Source organism: Ranitomeya imitator, chromosome 1 (assembly GCF_032444005.1).
Source record: "Ranitomeya imitator isolate aRanImi1 chromosome 1, aRanImi1.pri, whole genome shotgun sequence".
NCBI classification, from domain to species: domain Eukaryota; kingdom Metazoa; phylum Chordata; class Amphibia; order Anura; family Dendrobatidae; genus Ranitomeya; species Ranitomeya imitator.
This window is the reverse complement of record NC_091282.1, coordinates 157,799,550-157,817,425: the sequence shown is the minus strand read 5'-3', so window position 1 is coordinate 157,817,425 and position 17,876 is coordinate 157,799,550. Positions and strand designations below refer to the sequence as shown.

At 42.6% G+C, this 17,876-nt stretch overlaps 1 protein-coding gene across 2 annotated transcripts in view; it reads right to left on the bottom strand.

Annotated features, from left to right (window-relative positions):
* FAM81B (family with sequence similarity 81 member B) overlaps positions 1-17,876 on the bottom strand; it is a 92,353-nt gene that overhangs the window by 57,159 nt on the left and 17,318 nt on the right. The window lies entirely within an intron of this gene.

Here is a 17,876-nt window from a genome sequence, read left to right as displayed (position 1 = left end):
CCTGTAAGTCACATTAGGTTATGTTCATACGAGGCAGATTTGCAGCAGCTTTTGCCACTGTTTCTTGCAGATCAATGGATTTTTTATGCCATGGAAAGTGACCTCTTGAGGTGCATTTTTTAAATCTGCAACATGCCAGTTCCTCTTGAGTTAAATATGTGTTTTAATTGCAAATTTTCACCAAAAAATGAATGAAATGAGGAAGATTCACAGAATACAAATGCATGCTATCCTCACATTACTTTATTAATAAAGTTTTGTCATAGCTAAGTAAGAGGGTATATCCAAAATAAGGTTAAAACTGCTTGTTTAAAAAAAATGCAATAAAAATACAATAACAAAATGCAAGTAACCTTAATCATCTAATTGTTTCAGAAATGCTGCAAAAAAAAATTGTCAGCGTCAAAAAAGACACCAAATTATTATTGTGGCAACGTAGCCTAAAACTCGTACCATTTTTAGCTAGAGAGAAAGGAATGTTGTGTAATGAAAGAAAGAAAGAATGGCTTTTCCTGGGTGACGCAACTTGAAGGATACTGTGTAAGGTACAATTCTTGTGGCTATTTCATTGGGATATTTTTAACAATGCTGATATAATTATGTTTTTGTTATTATTTTGCACTAAAGTTGTTTATGTATGCGGTGGACATAACATGTATATGTACTCTCTTGTTTGCTGGAATGGTATCTCTCCGAAACTGTATTACAACTGTATATCACTCCATTGGTGGGAGCAAAGTGTTCCTAAATTATTGCTGTTCATTAGGTATAGGTTTATAAAGTCCTATTTAGTAATGGGGAAGCAGAGAGTTTATCAAATGTCACAGAACGATTTTCAGGTTGTGATATAATAAATGGATTAAGTTAAATAGTGTGTTTAAGGTTTACAAGCATAAAATAGCATTATAAACATAAAGTAGGAAAAAGGGTCAAAGAACAAAGTGTTTTACAACCTCACCGCTGTCTAACAAAGAAATGTTCAGCTAAAATCCACAATACTTGCAAGAAAAGATTTAGTGTGAATAAATGATAAATATACAAATGTACTTTCTGCTATTCTCTTTTGTTTGAGCACAAAGGTCAGTTGCTTCCAGGTAAGGATATGCAATTTTAAATTTTCTAAGATTCAGCAAATTGGATACGTTTCCTATTTGATCTCCCCACACGCTGAAATGGTGTATATATACTAACTGCCAAATATTAAGCAAGTCATATAGTACTTAAACACTTGTGTCTGTGTATCTTTAGTGAACTTTGTGCAGACTTGCTGTGCCATGCAAAGTGTGTTACTTCACTCTGACATTTCTTGATGCCAAAACCCGGGAGGCATACATTTTTTATTTTTTTATTGTTTTTATAGATGGATCTAGGTACCCCTAAGAAAGATTATACAGGACTGTATATGCTGTTATCAAGGTAAAAATTCAAAAATCACTCCCTCCTGAATGATTAGCTCATAAACTGGAGTTGATGGTTCTCATTGATGTGTGCAAGCTGCCCAAAGGTAAGATTGCTAATGTGTACACCGAACTTTGATATTACTTTGATATTACCCATGATTACGGGTTAGCTAGAAAACTAGAGACTGTGTTGGTTGTTTTGGGAAACCAATCAAGAATGCTAACCCTGTGTTCAAATCCTTCTCACTGGTTGGACCCAGGTTTCAAGAATACAGCAGCAAGGTTTGTGAGGTTTGAGTCATTTGTGCTTGATATAAGCTAAGTAAAACAGTGAATATGCCTTCTCAGTATACACCCTGGCTAGACTACCCATTTCAGAGACTGCAAAGGTGGGTAGTTATGAATATGTACTGGCATGAATTAATCTCTTGTGTCTGTTAAACTTAAAGGAAATAATACATGGGTGCACGCCAGTCACTGCAAGAAAGTTCCCAATATAGAGATGATAACAGACCGCTGTGATTCATTACACCGTCAATTGCTACTGTACCTCCGAACTTTGCTTTGCTGGAGATAGAAACCTGAGTGGTTTCTCCTAAAACCGGACTTTTATTGCCTGACACTGATGCACTCCAGACTACCTTGGCAGATGACTGAACAAGCTTTACTTCATTCTCATTAGTACTTAGGCACCAAGTTTACTGAGTGAGAAAAACAGCCTGGCCATCCTTTACTAGATTTTCTGCTCTACAACTGAAATAACAAATGTACAGGCCCCCATACCTTTATCGACAAAGTCAGCCAACCGTCAACATGGAGGCCTCCCAATTACATGAGGGACTAGTCAAACATCTACTTTGAACTACATTGGGACCTAACCAACCATCTAAATGGGGGGCCTCCCAACTACATAGAGGCCTCCAAACACTCGCTAGACAGTTGATGCTGGGGGAAATAAGTTGAGCAGTTTGAATTCAATCACCTGACCCTTTTGTTCTCTGAAGAACAGAAATGCCAGAAATCAGTCAAGTTGATCATTCATGTGAATAGCGTATTCAGGAGCAAAAGCTGTTGAATGAATGAGTTGTGGGCTGACAGCTATTGAAGGTGTATGGGAGGATTTAATTGCATCCCTGTGTGTAAATACTGTAAGGTAGGAGGACTAGAGCTCCTGTCAAAGCTGCTATACCCCAGCTGCTCTATAATTACCATCCAGATTAAACATTTATCTGTATGTAACAATTATTACAATGGCCATTTATTTGCCTTCACTTTACAAAAGGTGGAACATCCATTGGAAATCTAAAACAGGATGATGTAGATTTGAAAGGCCATAGCATGCCCCAATTTTGCAGTGGAAACCTCTACTCCATGCATACGAGGTTTTGTAACCCAATATATTGTACTGTTCATTGCTGTAGAAATTTTAGTTTGCTACAGACCATCAAATTTTGCCATGGAAAAGGTTTTATTTCACATCCATCTGCAAACTAGAAAATTGCTCTATCTCTGTTATATAATGTTGTTGCTTTTTCAGTGTCGCTGGGAACACATTTTTTTTAGCCATAAATACTTTTAAATTAAAAAAATAGAGGCATACTCACCTGGGGCAAGTCGTCATCAGAGACACATCATTGGACGCACTCGTAATGTGACCATTCCGGCAATAATAGGATTTGGTGGTCATGTGACTTTAAATAGAAATTCTGAGCCTCCAGACTGGCCTGCACCGGATCTATGGGGCTGATTTATCTTTATGCCTCTGTTTTTATAGTAAAAAATCCTATTTCCCACAACCCTTTAAAGATGAATAGTGCAATTGTGCAACATCTGGAATAACACAGGTTCTCGCCTCCTGATCTATATCTAAACAATTGGCTTTTAGATTACTGTTTCTGCTTTGCTGCATAAAGAATACACATTTTATCTATCACGTTAAGTTAAATAAATGTGTTGTTCATCAGGGCCGCGCAAGCTGTGATTGAGCTAATGAGAATGTAAATTAATTGCGCTGAGTCTTTAGACTAGCTGAGCTAGAGGAGGTGATAGAAAAATGCAATTATCGCAATAAGCGAAAATAGGATTATTGCACTCACAGTTGAGACCAACACCTGTGCATACATAGAAGTTTGCTACTAGAAAAGTTAATTAAGCTGTCATAGACACATAAAGTGGTGCGTTGTGATAAACTATTGGACTGCAAAGGGCCCAAATACTGTCCTTGTCCTTTTCAGTCTGTGCCTGCTACTGTGAGGAATAACATTATTTTTGGCTGTTATATGACTTGCATACTGCATTTGTATCAGTTTTTCCCTCTGCAGACACTATTTCTAATTGTCAGATGTCTTTGAGCTGGTGGGTGAAGACTTACTGCTATAATGTCTACCCCATACTGTATCCTGAGGCTCCAGTCTATAAGTCCCCGGCGTGTGGGCCCGGCTTCGGCCGACAAGACGCGGAGATTTGTTTTTCTATAGCTGTTTTGGCGCCGAAGATCTTGGGACTGGCTGCAGCCGATGCAAGTTATATGCCTGATACACCAAAGAAGACTACCTTCACATAAGGGCCAGTATTAAAAAATAACTTTTATTAATAAACAATGCTATTAAAAAATGACATTGGTGAGGAAAGACACCTACAACACAGGACAAAAGGTGGATAGTCCAGAAAGGCTCCACAAAGCAAAGTCCAGACAAATGTTCATGTGCAAGTACTCATGTACCCATAAATAACAACATATATAGTATATAATAATAAATGTTAGGCATTTAAGTACAACATAGATGGTATAGTTACCAAAGATAGGAGCGCTCCTGGGGACCCACCACACCCGACGCGCGTTTCGCTTGAAATGCTTCGTCTGGGGGTGGTTAGGTGCCAGCTGATGTTCATATTTAAATGATAACGGACCAATAGGAAGAGTGCCGCACTCAAAATCACTCATTACACACACTTGTGGACGCATGCGCAGGTGCGACAATAAGGCGCGGACACACTGGAGTGTCGACTGACACAAAGGACCGAAGCTGCAGTGAAAGGATAATCGCTACCAAAATACCATGAACAAACTGCAACACAGCGGCCGCGACGGGACCCAGCAGGACCGGAAGTGACGATATGGTCCGGCGCAACATCTGGTGCGTCCTCAGTAATCATAGCAACCGCTGATGAAAGGAAGTCATGGCGCTATGATTAACACCCACACACTGCCATCACATCCACCACATAGCTACATACACACAGCAAGACCGGAAATGATGGCACAGCCAGACATAGCATACCGGTGCGTCCACCAGTGGCCATGGAAACCGCCGAAGAAGGAAAATAGCAGCTCTGTGTACATAGGAAAAACTCCAATAAAACCATGCGACATACGCATAAAAGCACCCCACGCAAAAAATGCAGCAACAGTGGTCATAACAGACGCAGAAAGAAATGTACCAAAGAGGCACAGGGCCAGATATATATATATAAAGTGCATAATTAAAACGAGGAAAAGTCAGACGTATGTGGCTTAAAAAAGACGCCAGAAAAAGTGCGAAGTGAATAAGTGCACAGTGAAAGCGTATAACCTACAAGAGGGAATAAATATTATATATTAAGAAACATACATACATATACAAATACATACATATGCGGATATAAAAGACAAAATACATATATAAAATAGCAGCACAATATACTTTTAACATCAAATTAGTGCAAATATGTATGAAGAAAATCAAGAAGTGATAATACAACAAATACATGAATAATTGCACATGAAGCACAGAATGTATACAGGCGCCTATCCAAAGCCGAATCGGAAAGATAAAGCAGCATCCATACAGGCATCTCCACATGAAAAACCCTAAAGGACCAAAGGAAAAAACAACAATAAGAATAAACATAATAAGGACAATAAAAACAGCTAAAACCTAAAATTAAAATCAAATCCGAAGAACAGCACTGAACGTAAAAAAAGTAACACCGCGACATCAAGTATCGATGGAACAGGAGATAGTGAGCAAGATAAAGGTAAGTACACCTGCATCCATCCATCCAGTTAGGCATGGAGAAAAGGGGGATATTAGCTAGGAAGAAATGAGGAGAAACTGTTGTGTTCATTAAGGCCCAATGGTCAAATGGTGTCTAACTTAAAAATCCACCTGGCTTCTTTCTGGGCTAACATCTTCTTCCAATTGCCTCCTCTAGGTCCAATAAACACACGATTTTTTAATAGCATTGTTTATTAATAAAAATTATTTTTTAATACTGGCCCTTATGTGAAGGTAGTCTTCTTTGGTGTATCTATATATTGTTCTTCATGGCCATACATTGGGGATACTATTAGGTGTGAGCATGCCCAGGGCAAGATCTCCCGTTGGAGATCGAGGGTCACATGCTCAGGTACTGCAGCACATCCCATTGGTCCTTTTGGCAGGTCCTGAAAGGGCAAAACTTCTGTAGCTGTTTCCTGTGCTGCAACTATATAAACTGCGCATGACCGCACAGCCATGCGCTAGTATTGTCTTGATAATATGTGTGTGTGTTGTGAGTGAAAGTCGCTCTTTAAAATACCCTCCCTATTGGATGACTGTTCGCGGAAGGTGTATGTTTGCTATCTAGCGCCCGACTTATCCAACAGCACGTTACACACATAACAGCGTCTAGTTGCTGTGACCGCCTGTACGGCGCCGTGCGCTTCCTCTGCGCTTTCCTTACCCAAGCCTGGGTGGTTAGTGGCGTCCATCAGGGCGGCACTGCATGCACTCTCGTGCCTTTATATACTATTTTTATAGTTTCCTTACACACCCAGTTGCGGTGTTGTGCCAGCAAGTGGTCTAATCGGACTTCAATCCTGTGTTGGGGTTGTGTTCGCTGACTTCTTGCTCGCGTTCTATGTGCGGTACCGCGGTCCTGTGACTCAACAGGATCGCTTCCTTCACGCAGGGTGAAGTTAACCCGTGCGTGTATACTTATAGTACCGCCATATAGTCCGTCTTACTAGCAGCAGGGTTTTTACCTGCACGGTGGACCTCGGACTGCGAATGCACCTAGTTTCATATCTTCTATACTTGGTGTGTTCCGCCAGTCCTTAACAGGTGTCTAACTTAAAAATCCACCTGGCTTCTTTCTGGGCTAACATCTTCTTCCAATTGCCTCCTCTAGGTCCAATAAACACACGATTTTTTAATAGCATTGTTTATTAATAAAAGTTATTTTTTAATACTGGCCCTTATGTGAAGGTAGTCTTCTTTGGTGTATCTATATATTGTTCTTCATGGCCATACATTGGGGATACTATTAGGTGTTTGCTTATTGTTTTTTGACTCTAGGTCAGAGCTTTATCCCGAGTTTCCATATATTTTAGAAGCAGAGATGCCTCTAGGACGGTACAGGCTCAAAACGTTTTTGGTGATGGAAACACCCAGACACAGGAACCGGTACAAAAGACTGCACTGAAAAAAACGTTTAAAAATTTGTTAAACCGCCGCACTCGGATTTGGTGGAATAAGATGTCGTTGGATAATTATATATTGAAGAATATTGTTCCAAGAGGTTTGAGGGTTCAAATTTTTCCTTCATTTCCTGTTAACGATAGTGCCTTCAGAACTCGCTGGGAGGAAGCTTGTCATACTTGCTCCCTGACTTTTATGTCTATTTTGATAGATATTAACACCAAATCTATCAATGAGTTAAGTCTAGAAATTGATGAGATTTTTAAGAAACTTCAGAAGGAATGTTCCCAGGAAGAATTTGACTCATTTAGGAAAGATGTAGACGCATCCTGTGATGAGTGGGAGAGAGTGATTTCTTCCAGTAAGAATAAAAAGTTCCTAAGAGACCTCCAGGATAAGAATGAGAATAAGGTCTATAAATGGAGTCATTCAAATACTCAAGATAGGGGATCTACATCAGAAGTGGCCAGTACTTCCAGTACTGGCACATCAGTATCATCCTCTAACGTGGGTGAACAGAACCATATGCGGTTCAGTCAAAGGAGGAAGGAGGATCGTTCCCGCAGGTACAATACCAGGAGGAGACTCCAGACCAACCCTGATGACGAGGACGAAATGCCACAAAGGAATTTGATGAAGGTAATTACATAGTAACATAGTAACATAGTTAGTAAGGCCGAAAAAAGACATTTGTCCATCCAGTTCAGCCTATATTCCATCATAATAAATACCCAGATCTACGTCCTTCTACAGAACCTAATAATTGTATGATACAATATTGTTCTGCTCCAGGAAGACATCCAGGCCTCTCTTGAACCCCTCGACTGAGTTCGCCATCACCACCTCCTCAGGCAAGCAATTCCAGATTCTCACTGCCCTAACAGTAAAGAATCCTCTTCTATGTTGGTGGAAAAACCTTCTCTCCTCCAGACGCAAAGAATGCCCCCTTGTGCCCGTCACCTTCCTTGGTATAAACAGATCCTCAGCGAGATATTTGTATTGTCCCCTTATATACTTATACATGGTTATTAGATCGCCCCTCAGTCGTCTTTTTTCTAGACTAAATAATCCTAATTTCGCTAATCTATCTGGGTATTGTAGTTCTCCCATCCCCTTTATTAATTTTGTTGCCCTCCTTTGTACTCTCTCTAGTTCCATTATATCCTTCCTGAGCACCGGTGCCCAAAACTGGACACAGTACTCCATGTGCGGTCTAACTAGGGATTTGTACAGAGGCAGTATAATGCTCTCATCATGTGTATCCAGACCTCTTTTAATGCACCCCATGATCCTGTTTGCCTTGGCAGCTGCTGCCTGGCACTGGCTGCTCCAGGTAAGTTTATCATTAACTAGGATCCCCAAGTCCTTCTCCCTGTCAGATTTACCCAGTGGTTTCCCGTTCAGTGTGTAATGGTGATATTGATTCCCTCTTCCCATGTGTATAACCTTACATTTATCATTGTTAAACCTCATCTGCCACCTTTCAGCCCAAGTTTCCAACTTATCCAGATCCATCTGTAGCAGAATACTATCTTCTCTTGTATTAACTGCTTTACATAGTTTTGTATCATCTGCAAATATCGATATTTTACTGTGTAAACCTTCTACCAGATCATTAATGAATATGTTGAAGAGAACAGGTCCCAATACTGACCCCTGCGGTACCCCACTGGTCACAGCGACCCAGTTAGAGACTATACCATTTATAACCACCCTCTGCTTTCTATCACTAAGCCAGTTACTAACCCATTTACACACATTTTCCCCCAGACCAAGCATTCTCATTTTGTGTACCAACCTCTTGTGCGGCACGGTATCAAACGCTTTGGAAAAATCGAGATATACCACGTCCAATGACTCACCGTGGTCCAGTCTATAGCTTACCTCTTCATAAAAACTGATTAGATTGGTTTGACAGGAGCGATTTCTCATAAACCCATGCTGATATGGAGTTAAACAGTTATTCTCATTGAGATAATCCAGAATAACATCCCTCAGAAACCCTTCAAATATTTTACCAACAATAGAGGTTAGACTTACTGGCCTATAATTTCCAGGTTCACTTTTAGAGCCCTTTTTGAATATTGGCACCACATTTGCTATGCGCCAGTCCTGCGGAACAGACCCCGTCGCTATAGAGTCACTAAAAATAAGAAATAATGGTTTATCTATTACATTACTTAGTTCTCTTAGTACTCGTGGGTGTATGCTATCCGGACCCGGAGATTTATCTATTTTAATCTTATTTAGCCGGTTTCGCACCTCTTCTTGGGTTAGATTGGTGACCCTTAATATAGGGTTTTCATTGTTTCTTGGGATTTCACCTAGTATTTCATTTTCCACCGTGAATACCGTGGAGAAGAAGGTGTTTAATATGTTAGCTTTTTCCTCGTCATCTACAACCATTCTTTCCTCACTATTTTTTAAGGGGCCTACATTTTCAGTTTTTATTCTTTTACTATTGATATAGTTGAAGAACAGTTTGGGATTAGTTTTACTCTCCTTAGCAATGTGCTTCTCTGTTTCCTTTTTGGCAGCTTTAATTAGTTTTTTAGATAAAGTATTTTTCTCCCTATAGTTTTTTAGAGCTTCAATGGTGCCATCCTGCTTTAGTAGTGCAAATGCTTTCTTTTTACTGTTAATTGCCTGTCTTACTTCTTTGTTTAGCCACATTGGGTTTTTCCTATTTCTAGTCCTTTTATTCCCACAAGGTATAAACCGCTTACACTGCCTATTTAGGATGTTCTTAAACATTTCCCATTTATTATCTGTATTCTCATTTCTGAGGATATTGTCCCAGTCTACCAGATTAAGGGCATCTCTAAGCTGTTCAAACTTTGCCTTCCTAAAGTTCAATGTTTTTGTGACTCCCTGACAAGTCCCCCTAGTGAAAGACAGGTGAAACTGCACAATATTGTGGTCGCTATTTCCTAAATGCCCAACCACCTTTCTGATATTAACCTTTCTGATATTGTGCTTACTGATGCACAGGTAGCAGTATTAAACAAGGGCCTTACTTTCTCTCCATCCTCTGCTCCTGACCATTTTTCTATACTTAAAGATCTTCAACTTTTTGCATGTAGGCTATTCTTTAAAAGGCTGTATTACCAACAACCATCTGTCGAATTGTCTCCCCTAGAAACAGAAGCGGAAGTACTCCAGGTTTTAGAGGAGTTAGCTTCAGAAGCCGATGCCTCCAAACAATACCCTAAATACCTCCTTCCCAAATCCAAAAGGTTTCCACAAACAAGTTCGGTACCGGCTATTGACTTTTTTGTTCAGTTGGTTATGAAGGATATCGAAATGATACCTGAAACCATCAGTAGGGATAATCTTAGTCTGGAGGAAAGACGAGCCTTGAAAGAACTAAAGGACTTGAAGGAGGTAATTATTAAGTCTTCGGATAAAGGTGGGAATATTGTTGTGTGGTCTGTGAAGGCCTACGAGAGGGAAATGATGAGGCAGTTGAAAAATTCTTCATGCTATAAGAAACTTACGTTCAATCACCTATCCAAATACAGGCAGGAGTTATTTGACCTTCTTGAACAAGCGGTATCTAATGGTATTTTGACCTCCAAACAACGAGATGGTCTTTGGAATGAGGATCCAACAGTGGCAAGCATCTATCTTCTACCGAAGATTCACAAAGACCCGGTCACACCTCCAGGTAGGCCCATAGTCTCTGGGGTCAATGGACTATGTGACCCCATTTCCAAGTTTATTGACTTTCATTTAAAATCATTGGTGGAAACATTACCATCCTTTCTTAAAGACACGACTGATGTCTTGAAGAAATTGGATGGATTACAGCTAGAGGAAAACATGGCTTTGGTCACCTGTGATGTCGAGTCATTGTACACCTCGATTCGGCACCAGGATGGCCTGGAAGCAGTTTCCTTCTTTCTACGCAACAGTGACATGGATTTGGACTTATGTAATTTTTTGGTTAAAGCTTTGGATTTTGTTCTTATTTTTTTTCTTATTTCGGGATTCCTTTTTTCTTCAGTTACAGGGTACTGCAATGGGGGGCGTCCTGTGCGCCCCCATAAGCTAATTTGTTTTTAGGATTATGAGAACGTGATGTATTTCTTACCGACCCACACCCTCTGAGTCAGGGAGTGGTGTCATGGTGGAGATACATCGACGATATTCTTATGGTGTGGCAGGGGACTGAAAACGAGTTGGAACAATTCATTGGGGTTTTAAACTCTAATGTCAAAAACATCAAGCTGACATATAAGTATGAAACCTGGAGAATTGAATTTTTAGATGTTTCCATCATGATTGGAAGTGATGGGATTATCCATACTGATTTATTCCGTAAGGCTACATCTACTAACTCTCTCCTACATTCCTCCTCACAGCATCCACGACATTTGATTAAAAATATTCCAACTGGCCAATTTTTACGTGCGAGGAGAATTTGTTCCAATGATCAGCTCTTTGAGAATCAGGCTAAGGATTTGTGCACGCGATTTTTGGATCGTGGTTATGGAAAAAAGACTATCTGTCGTTCCTACCAACGGGCATATAATAAACAAAGGAGTACCTTATTACAGAAGAGAAAAGTGGATAAAGAACAAAATGAGGTACGCTGCATTTTGGACTACAATTCTAGGAGTGATGAAGTCCGTGAGGTTATTTCTAGACACTGGTCGGTGTTACTTACCGATAGAACTATCGCCAAATGTGTGGGGTTTAATCCATCTATTACCTGCAGACGTTCACCTAATCTTAGGGACCAGCTGGTGCATAGTTATCATAAAGGATCGGGCCCTAAGTACATTTTTGGTGCTAAAGGCCCTGAATGGGGATGCTCCAGCTGTGGCAAGTGTGTTGCTTGTAGCAACATTGTAACAACTTCTGAATTCTGTAATTGAAAGGGTGACAGACTGTATCGGATAACACATACTATCACGTGTACAACCAAGGCCGTTATCTACCATGCCACCTGCCCGTGTGGCCTTATCTATGTTGGTATGACCACACGGGAGTTCCGCAGATGGGTACGTGAACATGTGTTAGATATTGTGGCGGCGTCAACTGAATCTGATCCCCTTAAACTTGAACCAATTCCATGGCATTTTAAAGCTGTTCATGGCTGTGATCCAAAAGGATTATATGTTAAGGGCATTGATCGTGTGTTTATTGGACCTAGAGGAGGCAATTGGAAGAAGATGTTAGCCCAGAAAGAAGCCAGGTGGATTTTTAAGTTAGACACCTGTTAAGGACTGGCGGAACGCACCAAGTATAGAAGATATGAAACTAGGTGCGTTCGCAGTCCGAGGTCCACCGTGCAGGTAAAAATCCTGCTGCTAGTAAGACGGACTATATGGCGGTACTATAAGTATACACGCACGGGTTAACTTCACCCTGCGTGAAGGAAGCGATCCTGTTGAGTCACAGGACCGCGGTACCGCACATAGAACGCGAGCAAGAAGTCAGCGAACACAACCCCAACACAGGATTGAAGTCCGATTAGACCACTTGCTGGCACAACACCGCAACTGGGTGTGTAAGGAAACTATAAAAATAGTATATAAAGGCACGAGAGTGCATGCAGTGCCGCCCTGATGGACGCCACTAACCACCCAGGCTTGGGTAAGGAAAGCGCAGAGGAAGCGCACGGCGCCGTACAGGCGGTCACAGCAACTAGACGCTGTTATATGTGTAACGTGCTGTTGGATAAGTCGGGCGCTAGATAGCAAACATACACCTTCCGCGAACAGTCATCCAATAGGGAGGGTATTTTAAAGAGCGACTTTCACTCACAACACACACACATATTATCAAGACAATACTAGCGCATGGCTGTGCGGTCATGCGCAGTTTATATAGTTGCAGCACAGGAAACAGCTACAGAAGTTTTGCCCTTTCAGGACCTGCCAAAAGGACCAATGGGATGTGCTGCAGTACCTGAGCATGTGACCCTCGATCTCCAACGGGAGATCTTGCCCTGGGCATGCTCAGTGTGTGCAAATAAGGACTTAGTCCCAGGGAAGCCCGCTCGCCGCAGATCAGTGCAGGGTACAACAGGAGAGCCGGAAAAGGCAGCAGTAACCCTTTGCACAGAATCAGTCCCAGCGAGACGCTGGGAGCGACGCCTCTGCTGAGCAGAGCCCACTGCGGCCGAAGCAGAATGGGAGACCGCAGCAGACACGGATCGAGATTCCCCCTGTGCAGCAGAGGAAACTCGACTCCTAACAGATACCATTTCACCATTGGGCCTTAATGAACACAACAGTTTCTCCTCATTTCTTCCTAGCTAATATCCCCCTTTCCTCCATGCCTAATTGGATGGATGGATGCAGGTGTGCTTACCTTTATCTTGCTCTCTATCTCCTGTTCCATCGATACTTGATGTCGCGGTGTTACTTTTTTTACTTTTTTTACTTTTTTTACGTTCAGTGCTGTTCTTCGGATTTGATTTTAATTTTAGGTTTTAGCTGTTTTTATTGTCCTTATTATGTTTATTCTTATTGTTGTTTTTTCCTTTGGTCCTTTAGGGTTTTTCATGTGGAGATGCCTGTATGGATGCTGCTTTATCTTTCCGATTCGGCTTTGGATAGGCGCCTGTATACATTCTGTGCTTCATGTGCAATTATTCATGTACTTGTTGTATTATCACTTATTGATTTTCTTCATACATATTTGCACTAATTTGATGTTAAAAGTATATTGTGCTGCTATTTTATATATGTATTTTGTCTTTTATATCCGCATATGTATGTATTTGTATATGTATGTATATTTCTTAATATATAATATTTATTCCCTCTTGTAGGTTATACGCTTTCACTGTGCACTTATTCACTTCGCACTTTTTCTGGCGTCTTTTTTTAAGCCACATACGTCGGACTTTTCCTCGTTTTAATTATGCACTTTATATATATATCTGGCCCTGTGCCTCTTTGGTACATTTCTTTCTGCGTCTGTTATGATCACTGTTGCTGCATTTTTTGCGTGGGGTGCTTTTATGCGTATGTCGCATGGTTTTATTGGAGTTTTTCCTATGTACACAGAGCTGCTATTTTCCTTCTTCGGCGGTTTCCATGGCCACTGGTGGACGCACCGGTATGCTATGTCTGGCTGTGCCGTTGTTACGACCGCTGCGCATACTTACCCGGCTTCTCCCATCCCTCGGCACACTCGCGATCCTGTCCAGCGCCGCTCTGCTTCCTCCTTCACTGGCTCACGGCGTCCGGTCTCTCTGCGCATGCGCGGTCGCGTCTCCTCCATCGCAGAGCCTTCTGGGAGGTCGCGACCCGGTGGCTCCGCCCCAACATGGCGGCACCCATCGGGTATTTCTTCCCGGCGTCTCCCTAGGTAAGACGCCTTTGCTTTGTAGGTGCACTGTCTGCCGTCAGTGTCCCTATGTCCTAGGCTCCCTTATTCCAGTCTCGTTTCCCTGCTTAGTCTTCGCTTTGTTTCAGTGCTGTGTCCTGCCAAGTTCCGTCTTCCTGCTGTGTCCCGCCAAGTTCCGTGTACCTGCTGTGTCCTGCCAAGTTCCGTGTACCTGCTGTGTCCTACCAAGTTCCGTCTTCCTGCTGTGTCCCGCCAAGTTCCGTGTACCTGCTGTGTCCTGCCAAGTTTCGTCTTCCTGCTGTGTCCTGCCAAGTTCCGTCTTCCTGCTGTGTCCCGCCAAGTTCCGTGTACCTGCTGTGTCCTGCCAAGTTCCGTGTACCTGCTGTGTCCTACCAAGTTCCGTCTTCCAGCTGTGTCCTGCCTAGTACCGTGTTCCTGCTGTGTCCTACCAAGTTCCGTGTTCCTGCTGTCTCCTGCCAAGGTCCGTGTTCCTGCTGTGTCCTTCCAAGTCCTGTGGTCCTGCCTTGTCCTACATCGTCTGTGTTCCTGTCATTATCAGTTAAGTCCTGTTTTCTATTATTCCCCGTCACTCTAATAGCTCTGTAGTCTCCATCTTATCTTGGGTCGTCCCTTTGGCTCTAGCTGTTGTGTCTCCTTTCCCTCGAGGTCCTGCTCCTAACACTCCCTGTATAGGGGGTGATTCCATCTGGTCCGCTCGACCCCGGGGGCTCTAGAGTCACGACCCAGAGGGTCCACTCTCGGATTTCTGTCCGAATCCCTACAGTAAGCAAAGGCCATGGATCCCGCTGGGGCCTCTGCTGCGCAAAAAGAGCTACTCTTTTTGCGGGAGAATCAGTCCCGTATAATGTCCTTTTTGAAAGCTATGGATTCTCGCTTGGCTTCGCTCCTGCCCTCTGATCCTGGCAACGCCGCTCTACTCGTTGGCTTACAGCAAGAGTTAGCTCAGCAGCGTGACACCCAAGCCCATATACTTAGTTATACAGGTCCTTCTCAAAAAATTAGCATATAGTGTTAAATTTCATTATTTACCATAATGTAATGATTACAATTAAACTTTCATATATTATAGATTCATTATCCACCAACTGAAATTTGTCAGGTCTTTTATTGTTTTAATACTGATGATTTTGGCATACAACTCCTGATAACCCAAAAAACCTGTCTCAATAAATTAGCATATTTCACCCATCCAATCACATAAAAGTGTTTTTTAATAACAAACAAAAAAAATAACAAATAATAATGTTCAGTTATGCACTCAATACTTGGTCGGGAATCCTTTGGCAGAAATGACTGCTTCAATGCGGCGTGGCATGGAGGCAATCAGCCTGTGACACTGCTGAGATGTTATGGAGGCCCAGGATGCTTCAATAGCGGCCTTAAGCTCATCCAGAGTGTTGGGTCTTGCGTCTCTCAACTTTCTCTTCACAATATCCCACAGATTCTCTATGGGGTTCAGGTCAGGAGAGTTGCCAGGCCAATTGAGCACAGTAATACCATGGTCAGTAAACCATTTACCAGTGGTTTTGGCACTGTGAGCAGGTGCCAGGTCGTGCTGAAAAATGAAATCTTCATCTCCATAAAGCATTTCAGCCGATGGAAGCATGAAGTGCTCCAAAATCTCCTGATAGCTAGCTGCATTGACCCTGCCCTTGATGAAACACAGTGGACCAACACCAGCAGCTGACATGGCACCCCACACCATCACTGACTGTGGGTACTTGACACTGGACTTCAGGCATTTTGGCATTTCCTTCTCCCCAGTCTTCCTCCAGACTCTGGCACCTTGATTTCCGAATGACATGCAAAATTTGCTTTCATCAGAAAAAAGTACTTGGGACCACTTAGTAACCTTCCAGTGCTGCTTCTCTGTAGCCCAGGTCAGGCGCCTCTGCCGCTGTTTATGGTTCAAAAGTGGCTTTACCTGGGGAATGCGGCACCTGTAGCCCATTTCCTGCACACGCCTGTGCACGGTGGCTCTGGATGTTTCCACACCAGACTCAGTCCACTGCTTCCTCAGGTTCCCCAAGGTCTGGAATCGGTTCTTCTCCACAATCTTCCTCAGGGTCCGGTCTCCTCTTCTCGTTGTACAGCGTTTTCTGCCACATTGTTTCCTTCCAACAGACTTACCATTGAGGTGCCTTGATACAGCACTCTGGGAACAGCCTATTTGTTGAGAAATTTCTTTCTGGGTCTTACCCTCTTGCTTGAGGGTGTCAATGATGGCCTTCTTGACATCTGTCAGGTCGCTAGTCTTACCCATGATGGGGGTTTTGAGTAATGAACCAGGCAGGGAGTTTATAAAAGCCTCAGGTATCTTTTGCATGTGTTTAGAGTTAATTAGTTGATTCAGAAGATTAGGGTAATAGGTCGTTTAGAGAACCTTTTCTTGATATGCTAATTTATTGAGACAGGTTTTTTGGGTTATCAGGAGTTGTATGCCAAAATCATCAGTATTAAAACAATAAAAGACCTGACAAATTTCAGTTGGTGGATAATGAATCTATAATATATGAAAGTTTAATTGTAATCATTACATTATGGTAAATAATGAAATTTAACACTATATGCTAATTTTTTGAGAAGGACCTGTATGTCTTCAATAGACAATCGGTTGCTTTCTATCCAGACAGCCGCTTCTACATCTGCTCCTGCTTCCCACCCTCCACCCCGCTTGCTTAAACCGCCTCGGTACAATGGGGATCCTAAATCCTGCCGAGGATTTTTAAACCAATGCCGTCTTCACTTTGAGCTTCTGCCCCAGCATTACCCAACGGATCGGTCCAAGGTTGCTTTTCTCATTTCCCATCTGGAGGGTGACGCCTTGACATGGGTTAATCCACTCTGGGAGCGAGACGATCCCCTAGTCTCCCGGTTGTCTGAATTTTTGGAGACTTTCCGTCTTGTCTTTGACGAACCTGGACGTCTGGTCTCTACTACTGAAGCTCTATTTTCTCTCCATCAGGGATCGCTTTTCGTAGGCCAGTACGCTATTCAGTTCCACACCCTTTCCTCTGACTTGGGCTGGAACAATGAGGCGTTGGTGGGTGCTTTCTGGCGGGATCTCTCTGGGCGCATAAAAGATGAGTTAGCTGGTCGGGACACCCCTACAGTTTTGGAGGAATTAATTTCCTTAGCTACCCGTATTGACCTTCGGTTCCAAGAACGCACCCGCGAGCGGAGATCTCTTCGTCCTTCTCCTGCCACTCGTAAGCCACTCAGCCCTCAGCCTAGAACTTCCTCTCAGGCGTCCGCACCGGAACCTATGCAAGTGGACTGTCTTAAGATGTCCGAACAACGTCGTAAAGAGAGGCGCACTCAAGGGTTATGTTTTTACTGCGGGAGTGCTGCTCATTTATCGCGTTCTTGCCCTGAACGTCCGGAAAACTCCTCCGCCTAGGTCAGGTAAGAGAGGCCTCCCTAGGTGTGTGTGATCCCTCTCAACCCCTTACTTTGTCCGTTCTTTTGCATATTGCGGGCAAGGGCATTTCTCTGGATGCTTATGTGGATTCGGGCGCTGCAGGGAATTTTATCAGGTTGGAAGAGGTTTTGAAATTCTCCGTTCCAGTCAAAACTTTAGAGGCTCCTGTGATTCTTGCATCTGTGGATGGTAAACCTTTACAGGAGACCATTACTCAAGTAACACTTGAGGTGGAACTTCAGGTTGGGGCTCTGCACAAGGAGAGAATTGCATTTTATGTTTTAGCGG